Source organism: Sapajus apella, unplaced genomic scaffold, assembly GCF_009761245.1.
Source record: "Sapajus apella isolate SASKATOON/1434 unplaced genomic scaffold, GSC_monkey_1.0 scaffold99, whole genome shotgun sequence".
Lineage (NCBI taxonomy): Eukaryota > Metazoa > Chordata > Mammalia > Primates > Cebidae > Sapajus > Sapajus apella.
Genome location: NW_022437039.1, coordinates 170,156 through 189,561, shown reverse-complemented (window position 1 = coordinate 189,561; position 19,406 = coordinate 170,156).

Below are 19,406 nucleotides of genomic sequence, written 5' to 3'. Positions count from 1 at the left end.
ATTTTTTATTTTATTTTATTTTTGAGACGGAGTTTCGCTCTTGTTACCCAGGCTGGAGTGCAATGGCGCGATCTCGGCTTACCGCAACCTCCGCCTCCTGGGTTCAGGCAATTCTCCTGCCTCAGCCTCCTGAGTAGCTGGGGTTACAGGCACGCACCACCATGCCCAGCTAATTTTTTGTAGTTGTAGTAGAGACGGGGTTTCACCATGTTGACCAGGATGGTCTCGATCTCTTGACCTTGTGATCCACCAGCCTCGGCCTCCCAAAGTGCTGGGATTACAAGCTTGAGCCACCGCGCCTGGCCAAAATTGATTCTTTAAAAAAAAATCAGAACATTTGCCCATGCAGGACTCAACTTCCCCACCTTCGGGACTCACTTTCTGGGTGGCCACAATGCCTACTTGGCCCCTGAGCATTTGAGTTTGCAACTCTGCTTTTGGAGTTAAACATGTTTTAGGAGTTCCAAGGTTCTGATTGATGGTATTGTCAATTTGATGAAAGAAAAATTACTACTAGGGTTTGTCTCTGGTGTTTTCCAGATGTTCTGTTTTTGGGATTTTGTTGTTGTTGTTTTGTTTTCATTTTTGTTTTTCTGAGGCAGAGTCTCACTCTGTCACCCAGGCTGGAGTGCAATGGCACCATCTCGGCTCACTGCAACCTCCACCTCCCAGGTTCAAGGAATTCTCCTGCCTCAGCCTCCCGAATACCTGGGATTATAGGTGAGTGCCACTGCAGCCAGCTAATTATTGTGTTTTTAGTAGAGACAGGGTTTCACCATGTTGACCAGGCTGGTCTCGAACTCTAGGGCTCAAGCAATCCATCCACCTCAGCCTCCCAAAGTGCTGGGATTATATATAGGCTGAGCCACTGCACCCAGCCAAGTGTTCTGTTTGTTTTTGATTTTTTAGAGATGTGATCTTGATATATCACCCAGGCTGGTCTCAAACTCCTGGCTTCAAGCAATTCTCCCGCCTCATCCTGCTGAGTAGCTGGGACCAAAGGTGCAAGCCACCACACCTGGCTTCCAGGTGTTTAATCCTCAAGGCCAAGACAGACATGCAGCTTACCAAGTCGGTATTGTTTTCAAGCCAGAGTGAGCAATGACCTGAAAGCTGAAGTGGGGAGGGGTCCTGGAAATGACGACACTCTTCACTCTGCTAACCAGGAGGGCTGAGTGTCCAGGGTCAGGGAATTCACTCCTGTAAGGGACCCTTTTACCCCACAGTCCCAGGAGTGCACCAAGCCCCCCAAAAGTGGATGTATCCTGACTCCTGGGCAAAAGTTTCTCTACCAGCAAAAGGGGCCACTTCAGGGATACCGAGGGAGTTTAAAGGTTTGGATCCCCCCATGGGATCACCTAAATTAGGTCAAATGAAATCTGAACATCTATTTAATTGTTCAAAGAATATTTATTGAACATCTACTATAAAGCAGACATTAACTTCTTCTTGAGAATGAGAGGTATTCCTTCCAGGGCTGGCTTTTGGATGTAGGCAGGTCTAGGAGAGGTTACCACAGTTGCTGTGTGGCAACAGCAGCCCCTAAAAGAGCTCCGAAAGGCATCAGGGCAAGATGAGTCGGTGAGTACAGCAGACATTACAGACTTAAACAGGGCCGGGCGCAGTGCCTCATGCCTATAATCTCAGCACTTTGGGACGCCAAGGTGAGCCGATGACTTGACCCCAAGAGTTCCTGACCAGCCTCAGCAACAAAACGAGACCCTCAACTCTATTTAAAAACAGAAAATTTAAATGCCTCCAGCCACCAGCTAATATAAGTGACCAATGGCTTGGATGTAAGATGGGAGGGTAAAGGGACTTTGGAGGTCTTTGAGAAACTATTAAAGAGAAACCAAAAGGCCGGGCGCGGTGGCTCAAGCCTGTAATCCCAGCACTTTGGGAGGCCGAGGCGGGTGGATCACAAGGTCAAGAGATCGAGACCATCCTGGTCAACACGGTGAAACCCCGTCTCTACTAAAACTACAAAAAATTAGCTGGGCATGGTGGCGCGCGCCTGTAATCCCAGCTACTCAGGAGGCTGAGGCAGGAGAATTGCCTGAACCCAGGAGGCGGAGGTTGCGGTGAGCCGAGATCGCGCCATTGCACTCCAGCCTGGGTAACAAGAGCGAAACACCGTCTCAAAGAAAAAAAAAAGAGAAACCAAAAACAATGTGATTCCTCTGTGACCTCCTGACTTCTAAATTGATGACAAAGTTTAAAAATTTAAGAATCCAGCAGGCCGGGCTCGGTGGCTCAGGCCTGTAATCCCAGCACTTCGGGAGGCCCAGGCAGGTGGATCATCTGAGGTCGAGTGTTTGGACCAGCCTGATCAACATGGCAAAACCCTGTCTCTACTAAAAATACAAAATTAGCCGGACATGGTGGGACATGCTGGTAATCCCAGCTACTCAGGAGGCTGAGGGGGGAGTATCTCTTGAACCTGGGAGGCGGAGGTTGTGGTGAGCCGAGATTGTGCCATTGCACTCCAGCCTGGGCAACAAGAGTGAAACTCTGTCTCAAAAAAAAAAAAAAAAGAAAGAAAGAAAATTTAAGAATCCATACAAGTCCAGCAGAACACACCTGCTGTCTGCATTCAACTCATAGGTCACCTGTGTAGTGACATACTTACCTCTCAAGAATTGACTATAATGGATGAAGGTGCTTAGCAGAGCTTCGGGCTTCACTGACTCTGGGTAAGGAGAGGACTCCTCCTTTAGTAAAATAATCGTAATCTGCTCTCAGGGATCAACCTGACAGTTAAGTCAACACTTCAAGAATTAGGCCGGGCACAGTGGCTCATGCCTGTAAACCCAGCACTTTGGGAGGCTGAGGTGGGTGGATCACTAAATCAAGAGTACAAGACCAGCCTGGCCAAGATAGTGAAACCCCGTCTCTACTAAAAATACACAAATTAGGGGGTGGGGAGGGAGGGAAGGGTGGGGAGGGATAACATGGGGAGAAATGTCAGATACAGTATGCACCTAAAGTAAAATTTAAAAAAAAATACACAAATTAGCTAGACATGGTGGCAGGCACCTGTAATCCCAGCTACTTGGGAGGCTGAGGCAGGAGAATCGCTTGAACCCGGGGGTGGGGGGGGGCAGAGGTTGCAGTGAGCCAAGATTGTGTCACTGCAGTCCAGCCTGGGTGACAGAGTGAGACTCCGTCTCAAAATAATAATAATAATTGGTACTTAATTAAGGTGGCTATGCCAGGTTGGAGACAAGGCGATGTACCTTGCCTTAGGAGGAAAGGAAAGAGACGACGATGGGGGAAAATAAAGGAATTCAGCGAGGTAAAGAAAAATAAGAATACTAAAGAGCAGAGCAAATGCTGAACTATAAAAGAAAAATAAACCAGCAGAAGTGTTAGGTAGGACCCAAGGAATACACATTTTTTAAGGAAGAAAATAATTCCCGGGGCACCGGACACCAGGGTGAACTGGACACCAGTTCACCCCCGGAGGCGCGAAGGCGACCGGGTCCCCAAAACCGACTCGGCCGCAGGAGAACAAGTTCCGAGCAGCTGGAGCCCCTCAAGCCCCGCGCGCACCTGTCGGCACCGCCCAGCACAGCAGTTCACAGAACACGGACGCGGCCGCGCGTCGCCCAGGCAACGGCCCCGCCCCCGCCTAAGGGAGGCGCCGGTGATTGGCCGCCGCCCTTATGGCCCCGCCCCACCGCCCTCACCTGCGCGCTCCCGTCCGCGTCCCCGACTGGCAGCTCCACCTAGCAGGGAGGGTCACCCTAGCGCGGTCGACCCTGGCTGGTGTCCCAGCGTTTTCAGTCCGGCTGCCCCATTGCAACTTCCGGCTTGCCGGGCCTTCTCGTGGAGCCCCACCTGTCCTGCCCGGGGCGCGGAGGCAATCGCCTCGGGGAGCACGCGGGGTGAGGGCACCCCAGCCTCGAGTTGGCTTCTGCCCGTGGGGAAACTGACGCTGCCTGCTCGAGGGCCTCCACAGTGGAGCGCCGAGGCCGCCTCCATGTCTGGGACCCTGGGGTCTTAACAAAGGGAGAGTCCAACCTCCGGGGCTAGGATGCCGATCCATGAGGTGCCAACCCCTGCCGGGGCACCCGGGTACAGTCTCCCCGGCTGAGGGTCGGCCCCACACTCCCCGGCTTCGGGAGTTTTGTTTTGTTCCAAAAATGGGACTGTACTATATGGTCTACCTGGGACTTGTCCCCTCTGTGTGGGTGACATATATCTTAGAGATTGTTCAAAATAAAAAAAAAACGCTGGGCGCGGTGGCTCGAGCCTGTAATCCCAGCACTTTGGGAGGCCGAGGCGCGTGGATCACAAGGTCAAGAGATCGAGACCATCCTGGTCAACATGGTGAAACCCCATCTCTACTAAAAATACAAAAAATTGGGCCGGGCGCGGTGGCTCAAGCTTGTAATCCTAGCACTTTGGGAGGCCGAGGCGGGTGGATCACGAGGTCAAGAGATCGAGACTATCCTGGCCAACATGGTGAAACCCCGTCTCTACTAAAAATACAAAAAAATTAGCTGGGCGCCGTAGCGAACGCCTGTGGTCCCAGCTACTCCGGAGGCTGAGGCAGGAGAATTGCTTGAACCCGGGAGGCGGAGGTTGCAGTGAGCTGAGGTCGTGCCACTGCACTACAGCCTGGTGCCTGGTGACAGAGTGAGACTGTCTCAAAAAAAAAAAAAAAAGAAAAATGGGAAACAATGCAGCGTTGCCTTGCTCTTTGTTTTACTTTAAATAGAGAGCATTCTTTTGTGTGGGTCTGTTACAATGAACCAGGCTTCTACCCACCACCCACATCTTGACACCCTTGCCTTGCAGGGACAGGAACCACCCCAACAGCTATGACCATGGAGCCTTCGTGGCTTTCTAGTGAATGAACAAGACACCTAAGCTTGTAAATAGGGCGGGAGGGGAGGCTATTCTCAGGCGCCTGCCCGCTGAGGTATCCTCAGCCCAGGCTCCTGGCCTAAGCCTGCCTCATGAATCTCAGCCTGGGTTTCTGTCTCGGCAGTCTGCCTATCGCAGTTGGGAAAAACAGCCTATTCCTGTCTTGGACAAACTCTGGGGAGGGCACAAAGAACATCCCTGGGCAGCAACACCAAGTGCTTCTTTGTTTTTTGTTTTGAGACAGGCTGAAGTGCAGTGGCATGATCACAGCTCACGACAGCCTCCACCTCCCAGGCTCAGGTGATCCTTCTGCCTAAGCCCACCAGTAGCTGGGACTACAGGTGAATGCCACCATGCCCGCTAATTTTTGTATTTGTAGAGATGGGTTTTTATTTGTTTGAGACAGAGTCTTGCTCCGTTGCCCAGGCTGGAGTGCAGTGGTGCAAGCTTGGCTCACTGAACCTTTGCCTCCTGGGTTCAAGTGATTCTCCAGCCTCAGGCTCCCGAGTAGCAGGGACTACAGGTGTGCACCATCATGCCCAGCTAATTTTGTATTTTTAGTAGAGATGGGTGTTGAGAAATGCTCAGTGTATGCTAAAATATATTGTTTGCTAAGAACAGCGGCAAGGAAAACCTAGCCAGCTCCCCCACCAAGTGGAAAACAACTTGGGGCATGCTAAAGTAGTAAAACAGTGTGTGTATATCATGCACCAGTTAATACAACGCTCAAACTTAAAGCGTGGGCTATGTGGCCCTGCCCCGTGGCTCCCTCGTGGAGAATACTTTCTAGTTTGTCCTTGATCAGTGGTAAGCAAGCACCAGCTGTCTACCTAGTTTATCTTGGGTCTATGAGAAAACACAGAACACCTGTTTGTTAATAATAATCACCTGCTCAGAGAAAATACGTGGATCAGAATCTGCTCAAGGCCCTCATCCCAGAATGTTGTCAGCCGAGTCTCTCAGCTCAGAAGGCTGTTTACCCCCAGTTAGACCTACTTTACTGGTCTATCTGGGTGTCTGCCCGTCAGTGTCTTTAGCGCTGCCTGGGTGGGGGTCTCTGCGGCCGAGCTGGTCTGGGTAGATGGCATTTCACCATGCTGACCAGAATAATCTTTAACTCTTGGCCTCAAGTTATCTGTCTGCCTCAGTCTCCCAAACTGCTGTGATTACAGGCTTAAGCCACTGTGCCTGGCCAGCACTTCTTTCTTTGTCAAACTTGTTAGCTTCAGGCAAGCTGTGAACTTCAGGACCAGAAAACCCCACATACCCACATACTATTATCCAATATATTGTCTCTACCTGGGAGCTGAGACAGCTCACAGGATAGGCAGTAAGGAGACTCTTTTTTTTATTTTTATTTTTATTTTTTAAGATGGAGTCTGGCTGTGTCGCCCAGGCTAGAGTATAGTGGCGAGATCTCGGCTCACTGCAACCTCCAGGTAGGAGACTCTTTATTGGAACTAAACTCAATCCCTCATGAAGGCTTTGGGGCTGACCCTTGGGGGTGGAAATTAGGGTAAATTAAATTAGTTTCCATTTAGGGGTTGGTGCATTTTTAGGGAACGGGACTCTGTCATTATCTGAAAATACTCATTGCTGCCGCTGTTACCTGATACTCAAAGCATTCCCCCAGTGTTGGGTGGAGTTTCCTGCTGCATTCACTCACACAGGAGCCAAACTCACTGAAGCCAGCAGGGATGGGAGCCTATAGGAGGCACTTTGACCAGCACAGCGTCAGAAGAACCCTACTGGAGGCCCCTCACAGGGGCAGATGGCAGGGATGCCCAGGCACCCACCTTGCTGTCCTTTTACCTCCTATCCCCACCCCAGCCTTGAGAGTCCCCCCTCTCTGTTCTTTCCCATGAATTTCTGTCACATTCTTCTCACTCCATTGGGCGTGAAAAATGTAGAACTTCCATGTTTTTGTCTCATTCTTTTAAAAATTCTATTTTTGTGAACGCTTTATACTATTTTATTTATATTTTTTAATTTTTTATCTTTTGAGACAGTTTCGCTCTTGTTACCCAGGCTGGAGTGCAATGGAGCGATCTCAGCTCACCACAACCTCCACCTCCTGGGTTCAAGCAATTCTCCTGCCTGAGCCTCCCGAGTAGCTGGGACTACAGGCCGTGCACCACCATGCCCAACTAATTTTTGTGTTCTTAGTAAAGACGGAGTTTCACCACGTTGACCAGGATGGTCTCAATCTCTCCGTGATCCACCCGCCTCGGCCTCCCAAAGTGCTGGGATTACAGGCGTGAGCCACCTTGCCCGGCCTATACTATTTTATAAAAAAGAAACCAATTAAGGATAAGAATCGGGGCTCCTTAGGTAAATGGCCAATTCTAGGACTCCGGTAAGAAACATGAGATGAACTGGCCGGGCGCAGTGGCTGATGTCTGTAATCCCAGCACTTTGGGAGGCCAAGGCGGGTGGATCACCTGAAGTTGGGTGTTCGAGACCAGCCTGACCAACATGGAGAAACCCAGTCTCTACTAAAAAATACAAAATTATCCAGACATGGTGGTGCATGCTTGTAATCCCAACTACCCAGGAGGCTGAGGCGGGAGAATCACTTGAACCTGGGAGGTAGAGGCTGCGGTGAGCCAAGATTGCGACATTACACTCCAGCCTGGGCAACAGGAGCGAAACTCTGTTTTAAAAAAAAAAAAAAAAAAGAAAGAAAATAAACATGTGAGATGAGCTGGGAGAATCTAGTAGTGCCAGGAAGGACAGGAATGCTAAACAAAACAAGTCAGTGATGGAGGATGTTTTCATTTATTACTTTTTATTATTACTATTTTGAAATAGAGTTGCTGGGTGCTGTGGCTCACGCCTGTAATCCCAGCTGTTAGGGAGGCAGAGGTGGGAGGATAGCTTGAGCCCAGGAGTTCGAGACCTGCCTGGGCAATATAGCGAGACCCCGTTCTACACATAAAGGAAAAAAACAAAAAGACACACTCACACAAAAAAGAAATAGAGTCGTACTCTGTCACCCAGGCTGGAGTGCAATGGCACGATCTTGGCTCACTGCAACCTCCGCCTCCTGGGTTCAAGAGATTCTCCTGCCTCAGCCTCCTGAGTAGCTGGGATTACAGGTGCATGCCATCATGCCTGGCTATTTTTTTTTTTTTTTTTTGTATTTTTGTAGAAACAGGGTTTTGCCATGTTGGCCAGGCTGGTCTTGAACTCCTGAGGATGCGGGCTGCCTGCCTCAGTCTCCCAAAATGCTGGGATTACAGGTGTGAGCCACCGTTCCTAGCTTGCTTTTTGTATTTTTAGTAGAGACAGGATTTCACCGTGTTGGCCAGGCTGGTCTCGAACTGCTGACCTCAGGTTATCCGCCTCCTTGATCTCCCAAAGCGCTGGGATTACAGGCATGAGCCACCACACCCGGCCCCATGTAATTTTTGTGGAGATGGGGTCTTGCTATGTTGCCCAGGCTGGTCTCGAACTCCTGGGCTCAAGTGATCCTCCTGCCTTAGCCTCTCAAATTGCTGGGATTACACGAGTGAGCCACTGTGCCTAGCCCCTACTCCCATATTGGTGTCTGCTTCTAGGCTAACTCAGCTGACACTTCAGTTTCTGGTTCATTTGAGCCCAGACCTCCATCCAGCCTCATGAAGCATCAGATCCCAGCAAAGCCAGCTCGGCCCCTCCAGGAGGGTAAATCTGCTGAGTGACCTCAGCCAGTGCCACCCCAGAGCAGAGCATGCAGCTGAGCCTGGCTTACATTCCTGACCCACAAAATCATGAGCAAAGGAGCGATTTCAAGCTTTCCATTAAGAATTGGGAGTAATTAAACAGCCATAGGTAACCAGGGCAGGGAGCAGCCCAAGGCCTCTTCAGGCTGCTGTGTGGACACATGATAACACATAGACATGTCCTGTTAAAGCATCTCAGGAATTGCAGATGGGGTGGGGAGCAGTAGCTCACACCTGCAATCCTAGCACTTTGGGAGGCCTCGGTGGGTGGATCACTTGAGGCCAGGATTTTGAGACCAGCTTGGGCAACATAGTGACACCCCATCTCCACAAAAAGATATTAAAAAAAAAAATTAGCCGGGCATGGGTGGTGTGCATCAGTAGTCCCAGCTACTCAAGGGGCTGAGGCAGGAGCCCAATAAATTGCTGGAGCCCAAGAGATCAAGGCTGCAGTGAGCTGTGATTGTGCCACTGCACTCCAGCCTAAACAACAGAGCCAGACCCTGTCTTAAAAAAGAAAAAAAAAATTAGAAACTGGGTTATTTTCCATCTCAAGGTTGCTTGCTTTCTTCACATAATTGCCATGATATGGATCCTATTAACTTTCTTTTCTTTTCTTTTTTTTTTAAACAGAGTCTTGCTTTGTCACCCAGGCTGGAGTGCAGTGGTTCGATCTCGGCTCACTGCAACCTCCGCTTCTCAGGTTCAAGGGATTCTGCTGCCTCAGCCTCCTGAGTAGCTGAGACTACAGGCACACGCCACCATTCCCAGCTCGTGTGTGTGTGTGTGTGTATATATATATATATATATATATATATATATTTTTTTTTTTTTTTTTTTTTTTAAGTAAAGACAGGGTTTCACCAAGTTGGCCAGGCTGGTCTCAAACTGCTGACCTCAGATGATCTGCCCACCTCAGCCTCCCAAAGTGCTGGGATTATAGGCGTGAGCCACCACGAGCCATCAGATCCTATTAACTTTCATCCTGTTCTACCTCTGCTCCTTGTTGGAGGTCTTCTGGATATGTTTTGTTTTTGTCCTGATCTCCAATCGAGTGAGCTTGGATCTTGGGGCCATTGTAATCTTTGGATTTCCCAAGCTGTGACCACGACACTTTCCTCATGCCGATAAGAATGGAGCAGGACTGTCCAGGGGCCCTGACGTGTCCACAGAAAGAAGGAAACCTGACTGGCAGGATTAGCTCATGCACACCTGGGGATTGTGTCCCTGCATTTGTCCTCTTCCATCTGTGAACATTAAGTTTGCTAATTGGTTTCAAGACCTACTTAATACCTGGCTGGGCACAGTGGCTCACGCCTGTAATCCCAGCACTTTGGGAGGCCAAGGCAGGCAGATCACCTGATGTCATTAGTTTGAGACCAGCCGGGCCAACATGGTAAAACCCTGTCTCTACTAAAAATACAAAATAAAATACTAAAAAAATACAAATACAATACTAAAAATAGAAAAATTAGCCGGATGTGGTGACAGGTGACTGTAATCCCAGCTACCTCAGAGGCTGAGGCAGGAGAATCACTTGAGCCCAGGAGGCGGAGGTTGCAGTGAGCCGAGATTTCACCACTGCACTTCAGCCCAGGGGACAAGAGTAAGACTTCATCTAAACAAAAAAAATTAGCCAGGCGAGGTACTGGGCACCTGTAATCCCAGCTACTCCTGAGGCTGACACAGAAGAATCACTTGAACCCAGGAGGTGGAGGTTGCAGTCAGCTGAGATCATGCCATTGCACTCCGGGGGAGGAAAGAAGAAAGAGACTAACTCTCAAAAAAAAAAAAAAAAAAAAAAAAAAAAAAAGAAAAGACCTTAATACCGAATTCCTCCAAGGTGTGAATAAGAAGCCCACAGGGCTGATGATCTTCAGTTTATTACTGCTGTGCATCTGCTCTTTTCCTACTGCTTAGAACTTCTACTTTTCTTTTTGTATTATTATTATTTTTTTTTTTTTTTTTTGAGACGGAGTTTCACTCTTGTTGCCCAGGCTGGAGTGCAATGGTGCGATCTCGGCTCACCGCAACCTCCGCCTCCTGGGTTCAGGCAATTCTCCTGCCTCAGCCTCCTGAGCATCTGGGACTACAGGCACGCGCCACCATGCCCAGCTAATTTTTTGTATTTTTAGTAGAGACGGGGTTTCACCACGTTGACCAGGATGGTCTTGATCTCTTGACCTCGTGATCCACCCGCCTCGGCCTCCCACAGTGCTGGGATTACAGGCTTGAGCCACTGCGCCCGGCCTCTTTTTGTATTATTATTTGTTTTGCTTGTTTTTAGAGATAGTGTCTTCCTCTGTTGCCCAGGCTGGAGAGCAATGGTGTGATCATAGCTTACTGCAGCCCCGAACTCCTGGGCTCAAGTGATCCTCTCACGTCAGCCTTCTGAGTAGCTGGCATTACAGATGCACACCACCATACCCAGCTAATTAAAAAAAAAAAAAAAATAGGCCGGGTGCGGTGGCTCAAGCCTGTAATCCCAGCACTGTGGGAGGCCGAGGCGGGTGGATCACGAGGTCAAGAGATCGAGACCATCCTGGTCAACATGGTGAAACCCCGTCTCTACTAAAAATACAAAAAATCAGCTGGGCATGGTGGCGTGTGCCTGTAATCCCAGCTACTCAGGAGGCTGAGGCAGGAGAATTGCCTGAACCCAGGAGGCGGAGGTTGCGGTGAGCCGAGATCGTGCCATTGCACTCCAGCCTGGGTAACAAGAGCGAAACTCCGTCTCAAAAAAAAAAAAAAAAAAAAAATTTGTAGAACAGGGTTTCACTATGTTGCCCAGGCTGGTCTCAAACTCTTGGGCTCAAGTGATTTTTCCCACCTCTCAAAGTGCTGGGATTACAAGTGTGAGCCACTGTACCCAAACCTACTTCCATAAGTAGGAAGTAATAAAAAAAAATAAGATTTTTTTGGGGGGGTCGGAGTCACGCTTTATTGCCCAGCCTGGAGTGCAATGGCAAGATCTCGGCTCACTGTAACCTCTGCCTCCTGGATTCAGGCCATTCTTACACGTCAGCCTCCTGAGTAGCTGGGATTACAGGTGCATGCCACCACACCCGGCTAATTTTTGTAGAGATGGGGTTTCACCGTGTTGGTCAGTCTGGTCTCGAACTCCTGACCTCGTGACCTGCCCACCTCCGCCTCCCAAAGTGCTGGGATTATAGGCGTGAGCCACCCTGCCCAGCCTGGCTGGGCCTTTTTAATCATAAATTGCTGCAAATCAAGCAGCCCCGGCTCCATTTTCTCCCTTCCCCGGTGTGGTGTCCCCCTTGCTCTTTCCTCACTTCCCATCTCCCCTTCTTCCCTGCAGAAGTTTTAGGATCCTAATTATTTCAGTAAGCAAGTATGCTCTCCAGGGGAGCGGCAAGGCCCTTCCTAAGGGACCCCAGTGCCCTGAACACTGCCTATTATTGTTCTTCCTCTGCCTTCAGTAGCCACATTAGTCTTTCGCCACAGGAAACATCACAATCCTGAGGTCCCAGAACTGCCCCAAAGCCACAAATGGCTATTGAGTGCTTGAAATGGGGCGAGTCAGAGCTGAGATGTGCTCTTACTGTAAAATGCACTGGATTTTGAAGACTTTTATGAAACAAAAATATGCAGCATGTCAGTAATTGTATTTGTTGAAAGAATAACATTTTGGAGGGCCGGGCACGGTGGCTCAAGCCTGTAATCCCAGCACTTTGGGAGGCCGAGGCGGTGGATCACGAGGTCAAGAGATCGAGACCATCCTGGTCAACATGGTGAAACCCCGTCTCTACTAAAATACAAAAAGTTAGCTGGGCATGGTGGCGCGTGCCTGTAATCCCAGCTACTCGGGAGGCTGAGGCAGGAGAATTGCCTGAACCCAGGAGGCGGAGGCTGCAGTGAGCCGAGATCGCGCCATTGCACTCCAGCCTGGGTAACATGAGTGAAACTCCGTCTCAAAAAAAAAAAAACAAAAAACATTTTGGAGATGATGAGTTAACTAAATTGTATTAAAATTAATCTCACCTGTTTCCTTTTATTTATTTTTTATTTTATTTTTTTGAGACAGAGTTTCACTCTTGTTGCCCAGGCTGGAGTGCAATGGCGCGATCTCGGTTCACTGCAACCTCCGCCTCCTGGGTTCAGGCAATTCTCCTGCCTCAGCCTCCCGAGTAGCTGGGACTACAGGCATGTGCCACCATGCCCAGCTAATTTTTTTTGTATTTTTAGTAGAGACGGGGTTTCACCATGTTGACCAGGATGGTCTCGATCTTTTGACCTCATGACCCACCCGCCTCGGCCTCCCAAAGTGCTGGGATTACAGGCGTGAGCCACCGCGCCCGGCCCAATTTTTGTATTTTTAGTAGAGATGGGGTTTCACCATTTTGGCCAGGCTGGTCTTGAACTCGTGACCTCAGATGATCTGCCCTCCCAAAGTGCTGGGATTACAGGCGTGAGCCACCGCGCCCCACCTGTAATACGCTGTAGTCCTCAACCCCGCGGGTTTCGCTCCACGCCTCTCCCTCCCGAGCCTCTAGGGGCTGCCTTGTCCCGCCAAGGCCACACCCCCTCCAGTGCCACGACACCCCGCCCCGGACACGCCCCCTCCGGCCCTACAGAACCCCGCCCCGACCCTTGGCCTTCGGGCCCTTTTCCCTGGGGGCGAGATTTTTTGGCCTCGCCCCTGGACTAACTGCGCGGTGGGAGGAGCCCGAGGCTAGGAGCACGCTGCGCGGGACGCGGAGTATACCGAGCGGACCAAAGAGAAAGACCGTCGCCCGCAGGGAGCCCTAGACAACTAAAATAAAGAACAGGATGAGCTCAGGTGCTCAGGGCAGGAAAGCAAAGACCCGGCAGATGAGCCAGTCAGGCGATCCTAGCCCCGACGCACCGAGGAGTCTAGGTCGAGGGCCGGCCGACACTGGAGACGTGGTCCCGGCTCCCCGGGGGCTTTGAACGCTCTGGGAGGCACCAGCTGCAGCCAACCCAAGAAGGCACCTTAAGCACAGGGAAAGAGTTAGTTTGGGTTCAAACCCTGTTGGTGAGGCCGCTTCCCTACTGGGGAGCCACTGCTTCTTCATCGGGAAAGTTAGGACAAAAGCAGCCTGGCAGGACTCGGGAGGACTTTAGGTGACACATCCTCTTTCTAACACAGGTGGCTGCTCCTGTGCCCTGGAATGTAAGCCCCTGAGGGCAGGGCCTCATTCCTTCCGTTTCTCTCTGGGTCCTCAGCCCCGGCTTTGTAACGGTGCCTGGCACACAGCAGGCCATTGTAGAGTAGTCACGTGAATGAAAAGCCTAGCAAAGAAGCCGGCACGCTGTGGGCATTTAAAAATGGCTCTTAGCCCAGAAGAAAGACTGGCAGACCCCCAAGGGGCACCAGGCCAGTCTTGATTTGGGGAGGTGGTAGTTCTGGCTTGGGGATGGTTACACTCTCACACATTCTGGGATTGAAATCTGGATTTCGCCGGGCGCGGTGGCTCAAGCCTGTAATCCCAGCACTTTGGGAGGTCGAGGCGGGTGGATCACGAGGTCAAGAGATCGAGACCATCCTGGTCAACATGGTGAAACCCCGTCTCTACTAAAAAAATACAAAACATTAGCTGGGCATGGTGGCACATGCCTGTAATCCCAGCTACTCAGGAGGCTGAGGTAGAAGAATTGCCTGAACCCGGGAGGCGGAGGCTGCGGTGAGCCGAGATCGCGCCATTGCACTCCAGCCTGGGTAAAAAGAGCGAAAACTCCGTCTCAAAAAAAAAAAAAAGAAATCTGGATTTCTCACTTTGTCTTCCTGTCTCTGGCCCCGCCCTCTTCCCATCCCATTCCCAAACTGGGAGCTTAAGGGTTAACTCTAGGAAGCCCCTCATCACCTGGTTGGGATGGGACTGGGGCAAGGAACTTCCTGTTCCATTTTCCCAGAGCCCTTCCCCAGGCTGGTGGAGGCTGACTCTGGCCCTGGAAACTTCAGAGAACCTCCCAGCATCTCTGCCTCTGTAGTGGGGACCACGAGTGGTGAGTTGGAGGGAAGCCGGGGTGCAGGCTGCTAGCACGGGTGCTAGGAGCTCACAGCAGCTTGAAGAGAGCAGGGGAAGCTCCAGGCCTTGGTGCTGGGGCGGGGGCTGGAATAGTCTTGGGAGGATATAGAAGGTCTGCTGGGGAGCCTTGTGCCAGCCAGCTTGGTGGACCTGTCTCGATGGGTGCTTCAGGGAGGAGGGAGATCGCAGGACTTCCTGTGACATTGAAGAAGGCAGGCTTCACGTGCTCCCAGGTGGACTGATGGGCCTTGCCCACTCAGCCCAGCACGTGGAGGGAAGCCAACCAGCAAACAACAAATCAGGCAGCTGCCAACTGCGTCCAGGGAGAAGGGCAGTGTTCCCGGCTGAGGACCCCACCTTTGCCCCCTTCCCAGCTCTGGGCACTCATGTGATCTGGGTGGGTCTCATGGCAGCATCTCCACTCTGGGCTCCAGATTAAGCTGGTCAAATGTTGGATGGTGGCAGTAGAGCCTCCCCTGCCTCCCTGCCCAGCTTACCCCCTACGGTAGTGCATATTAACAGAGCTTTTGTCCTGGAGATCTTGGGGGAGGGAGAGACTCTCTGAAGCCAACTTGTCTCAAATTCCACCTCTTTGAAACCGTTTAGAGAGACCTCACCTGGAGATTCCGGCCTCCTGGTGTGGCTGGGCCTGAGGGCTGGAATTTGGAATCCTCTTATTTTTTCTAATTCTTGCTGTGATATTTTGGCTAAGCCTAGGAAAATGGCACAGGGCAGGACCGACTTCAGGTGCTTTTCTGTTTCAGAGCTTTGGCCCTGTGTTCTAGATCTACATTCTCAGCCTAAAGCAAATCCCTGGCTCCATCTGGTGTGACCCTGAGCAAGTTACCAAGTGCAAAGATTGGTCTTTGCACTTGGCAAAGGGAGAAATGATTGTTTAGTCCATGGGCTGGACCAGGATGAAGCGAGCCTAAGGTACACTCAGTACCTGCCCGATGCCCCCGCTGGGCAACGGATGAGCAGTGATTGGTTCTCTTGTTTTGTGCATGCTACTAAAAACCACTCAAACGCAATCCCATTTTCTCCTCCAACTCTGCCTTTTTTGTTACTGTTTTTTGAGACAGGGTCTTCCCCTTTTATCCAGGCTGGTGTGCAGTGGCACGAACATGGCTCACTGCAGCTTTGACCTTTTGGGTTCAAGTGATCCTTCTGCCTTGGCCACCCAAAATGCTGGGATCATAGGCATGAGCCGCCATACCCGGCCTCACGCCATTTTTCTGATCATTTGCCACAGATGTTTTCTGTCCTAGACGTTGCTACACATTTTCCTTCGAGATGGCCAGAATCATTGCCATTTCCTAATTTCTGCTGACAGACGCTGAAGTAACTTCAAGTGCTGGATGAACATTCATTGAACTAGACACAGCTCCTACTCCCAGGCCAGGGTGAGAAGTACACTCCTCTGTGATTGGGGCACAGCGCCATCCTGGTTGGGGAGAGACGGGGTGGGGTGGGTGCCTGGAGTGGATGCCAAAGGGCAGGAAAGTGTAGTTCCGGCTTGGGAGTGGTTACACTCTCACACATGCAGGGGTTGAAATCTGGATTTCTCACTTTGTCTTCATTTACCCTGTCCCCATCCGGCTCCCAAGCTGAGAGTTTAAGGGTTAACACTAAGAAACCCCTCAACACCTGGATGAGATGAGACTGGGGCAGGAAACTTATACTGTTCCATTTTTCCGGAGTGGCCGAGGTTGGAAGATGCTGGGGAGCCAGGGTGGGGGTGGGGGAGCTTGGAAGATACTGTGCGTTGGGGGAAGTTAGGAGAGATGGGTTGTGTTTTGGCATCACCTACCTCTCCTCATCGGCTGGCTTAAAATCCCCCATTGTGGACCACAACCCACACCCCACTTGAGAAGGAGGTTCAGAGAACCCTTAGGCTCGTATTAAGGGGATTCACCGAAATGTCCAAGGCTCTGACTAGGCCATCATTACCAGGGAGAGGCTGCCCAAGGCTGGGTTACTTTTTTTTTTGAGATGGAGTCTCTCTGTGTCACCCAGGCTAGAGTCGAGTGGCTTGATCTCAGCTCACTGCAACCTCTGCCTCCCAGGTTCAAGCAATTCTCCTGCCTCAGCCTCCTGAGCAGCTGGGGACCACAGACGCAGGCCACCATGCCCGGCTAAATTTTTTTTTTTTGACACAGTGTCTCATTCTGTCACCCAGGCTGGAGTGCAGTGGCATGATCTCTGCTCACTGTAACCTCTGCCTTCCAAGTTCAAGCAATTCTCCTGTCTCAGCCTCCCAAGTAGCTGGGACTATAGGCACATGCCACCACGCTGGGCTAATTTTTGTAATTTTAGTAGAGACAGGGTTTCATTATATTGGTCAGTCTAGTCTCAAACTCCTGACCTCAGGTGATTCACCCACCTCAGCCTCCCAGAGTGCTAGGATTACAGGGGTGAGCCACTGCACCCAGCCACTGGGTTATCTTTTTGCTGAGCCTTAGTGTCCTCAGCTGTAGAATGGGTCAACAGGACTGTGAGTCACTGTTTGCTGCGGTGCCTGGTGTTGTAATCAGCAATAAGAACAGTAACAGCTCGCGCTCATGGACGCCTACTCTATGCCAGCCACTGGGTGCTGGACACTGCCCTGTGCCATCCAGGTGGGGGGAGTGGTGCTTCAGGTTTTCTTCCCCTCCCCCTGCGTGGGGTGCCCAATGGAAGTGGAGGGTGGGAGGCTCTAGGAGAGGTTCATTTGTAGCCCTGAGGCTGGAGAACAGGAAGGGCAGAAAGCAGAGGGCAGGAACCATCTGAGACATGGGTTTCCATGTCTATAAATGACCCCTGCTTGAAAGAAAATGTAAAAGTGCCTCAGAGATCTAACAAAAATATGAGCCTACTCTGCTCAGAAACGCTTAAGTCTTCCAGCCTCAATTAGCTGAGCTGGGCTAAACTGAGTCCCCTGTAGGTGGGGCTGAAATTTCAGAGGTTCCCCATGGGTAGCACTAGACCAGAAAAGCCCCACAGGGAGGTGGGGGAGGAGGAGGCTGTCAGTACCCCCACCCAGTGCCCCCTGGTGACTATAGATGATTTATGTTTTATTTTTTGGGATGGGGGATTGCACTGTCACCTAGGCTGGAGTGCAATGTTGCAGTCACAGCTCACTGCCGCCTCAACTTCCTGGGCTCAAGCAGTCCTCCCACCTCAGCCTCCCAAGTAGCTGGGACTACAGGTGCACACCACCACGACTGGCTAATTTAAAATTTTTTTTATAGATGGGGGTCTTGCCATGTTGCCCAGGCTGGGCTTGAACTCTTGAGGCTCAAGGGATCCTCCTGCCTCAGCCTCCCAAAGTGCTAGGATAACAGGCATGATCCCAGCACCCCTAACCTTTTATTCTGAAAATTCGAAAACACCCAGAGAACTTTAAAGAGGAGTGAAAGGAACATTCACATATGTATGTCTTGTCAATCCATTAACGTGGCTGAAACTTCAGGCCCTTCTCCAAACTCTTCAGCATCTTCTAAGAACGCAGCCACTTCCTGTGTATTACTGGACTAGACTCTCACCTCCGAAATGAATAGCCATTCTATTATCATGTACTGTCCCGACCATACTCAAAATTTTCCAACTGGCCCCAGGATATCTTTTAAAGCCTTTAAGAAATGTGAAGGAGGATCCAATGAAGGTTCGCTCACTTGGTTGTGAGGGCTCTTTGGGCTCCTTTCCAACAGCGCCGCCTACAGGCACTTGCTTTTTATGACACTGAGAGTAACTCAGGTCAGTTTCTTTGAGAGATGGTCTGACATGTTGCATATTCCCAGCAAGGCCCTATGCATTGAAAGTTGGGTCTAACCTCATTAGGCCGGGACGTGGTGGTTCATGCCTGTAATCCCAGCACTTTGGGAGGCCGAAGCAGGTGGATCACCTGAAGTCAAGAGTCTGAGACCAGCCTGGACAACATGGCGAAACCCCATCTCTACTAAAAATAAAAAATTAGCTGGGTGTGGTGGCATATGCCTGTAATCCCAGCTACTCAGGAGGCTGAGGGCCGTGAATCACTGGAACTTGGGAGGCAGAGGTTGCAGTGAGCCGAGATCACACCATTGCACTTCAGCCTGGGCAACAAGAGCAAAACGCCATCTCAAGTAAATAAATAAAAATAAAGGCCCCATTGGATTGAGATTAGGCATTTTGGGGCTAGACACAGTGTCTCATGCCTGCAATCCTAGCACTTTGGGAGGCTGAGGCAGGTGGATCTCTTGAGCCCAGGAGTTTGAGACCAGCCTGAGCAATATAATGAGACCTCATCTCTACAAAAATAAAATAAAATTAACCCAGCATGGTGATGTACACCTGTAGTCCCAGCTACTTGGGAGGCTGAGGCAGAAGGATCACTTGAGCCCAGGAGGTCGAGGCTGCAGTGAGCCATGATCATGCCACTGCACTCCAGCCTGGGTGACAGAGTGAGACCCTGTCTAATTAAATTACTTAATTAAATTAAACATTTAAAAAAGAGGCTTGGCCTGGTGGGTCATGCCTTAATCCCAGCACTTTGGGAGGCTGAGGCAGGCCAATCACTTGAGGTCAGATGTTCAAGACCAGCCCAGCCAAAATGGTGAAATCCTCATCTCTACTAATAATGCAGAAATTAGCCAGGTGTGGTAGCACAGGCCTGTAATCCTAGCTATTCAGGCGGCTGAGGGATGAGAATCACTTGAACCTGGGAAGTGGAGGCTGCAGTGAGCTGAGATCGTGCCACTGCACTCCAGCCTAGGGGACAGAGTGAGACTCCATCTCGGAAAAAAAAAAAAAAAAAAACAGGCGTGGTGGCTCACGCCTGTAATCCCAACAGTTTGGGAGG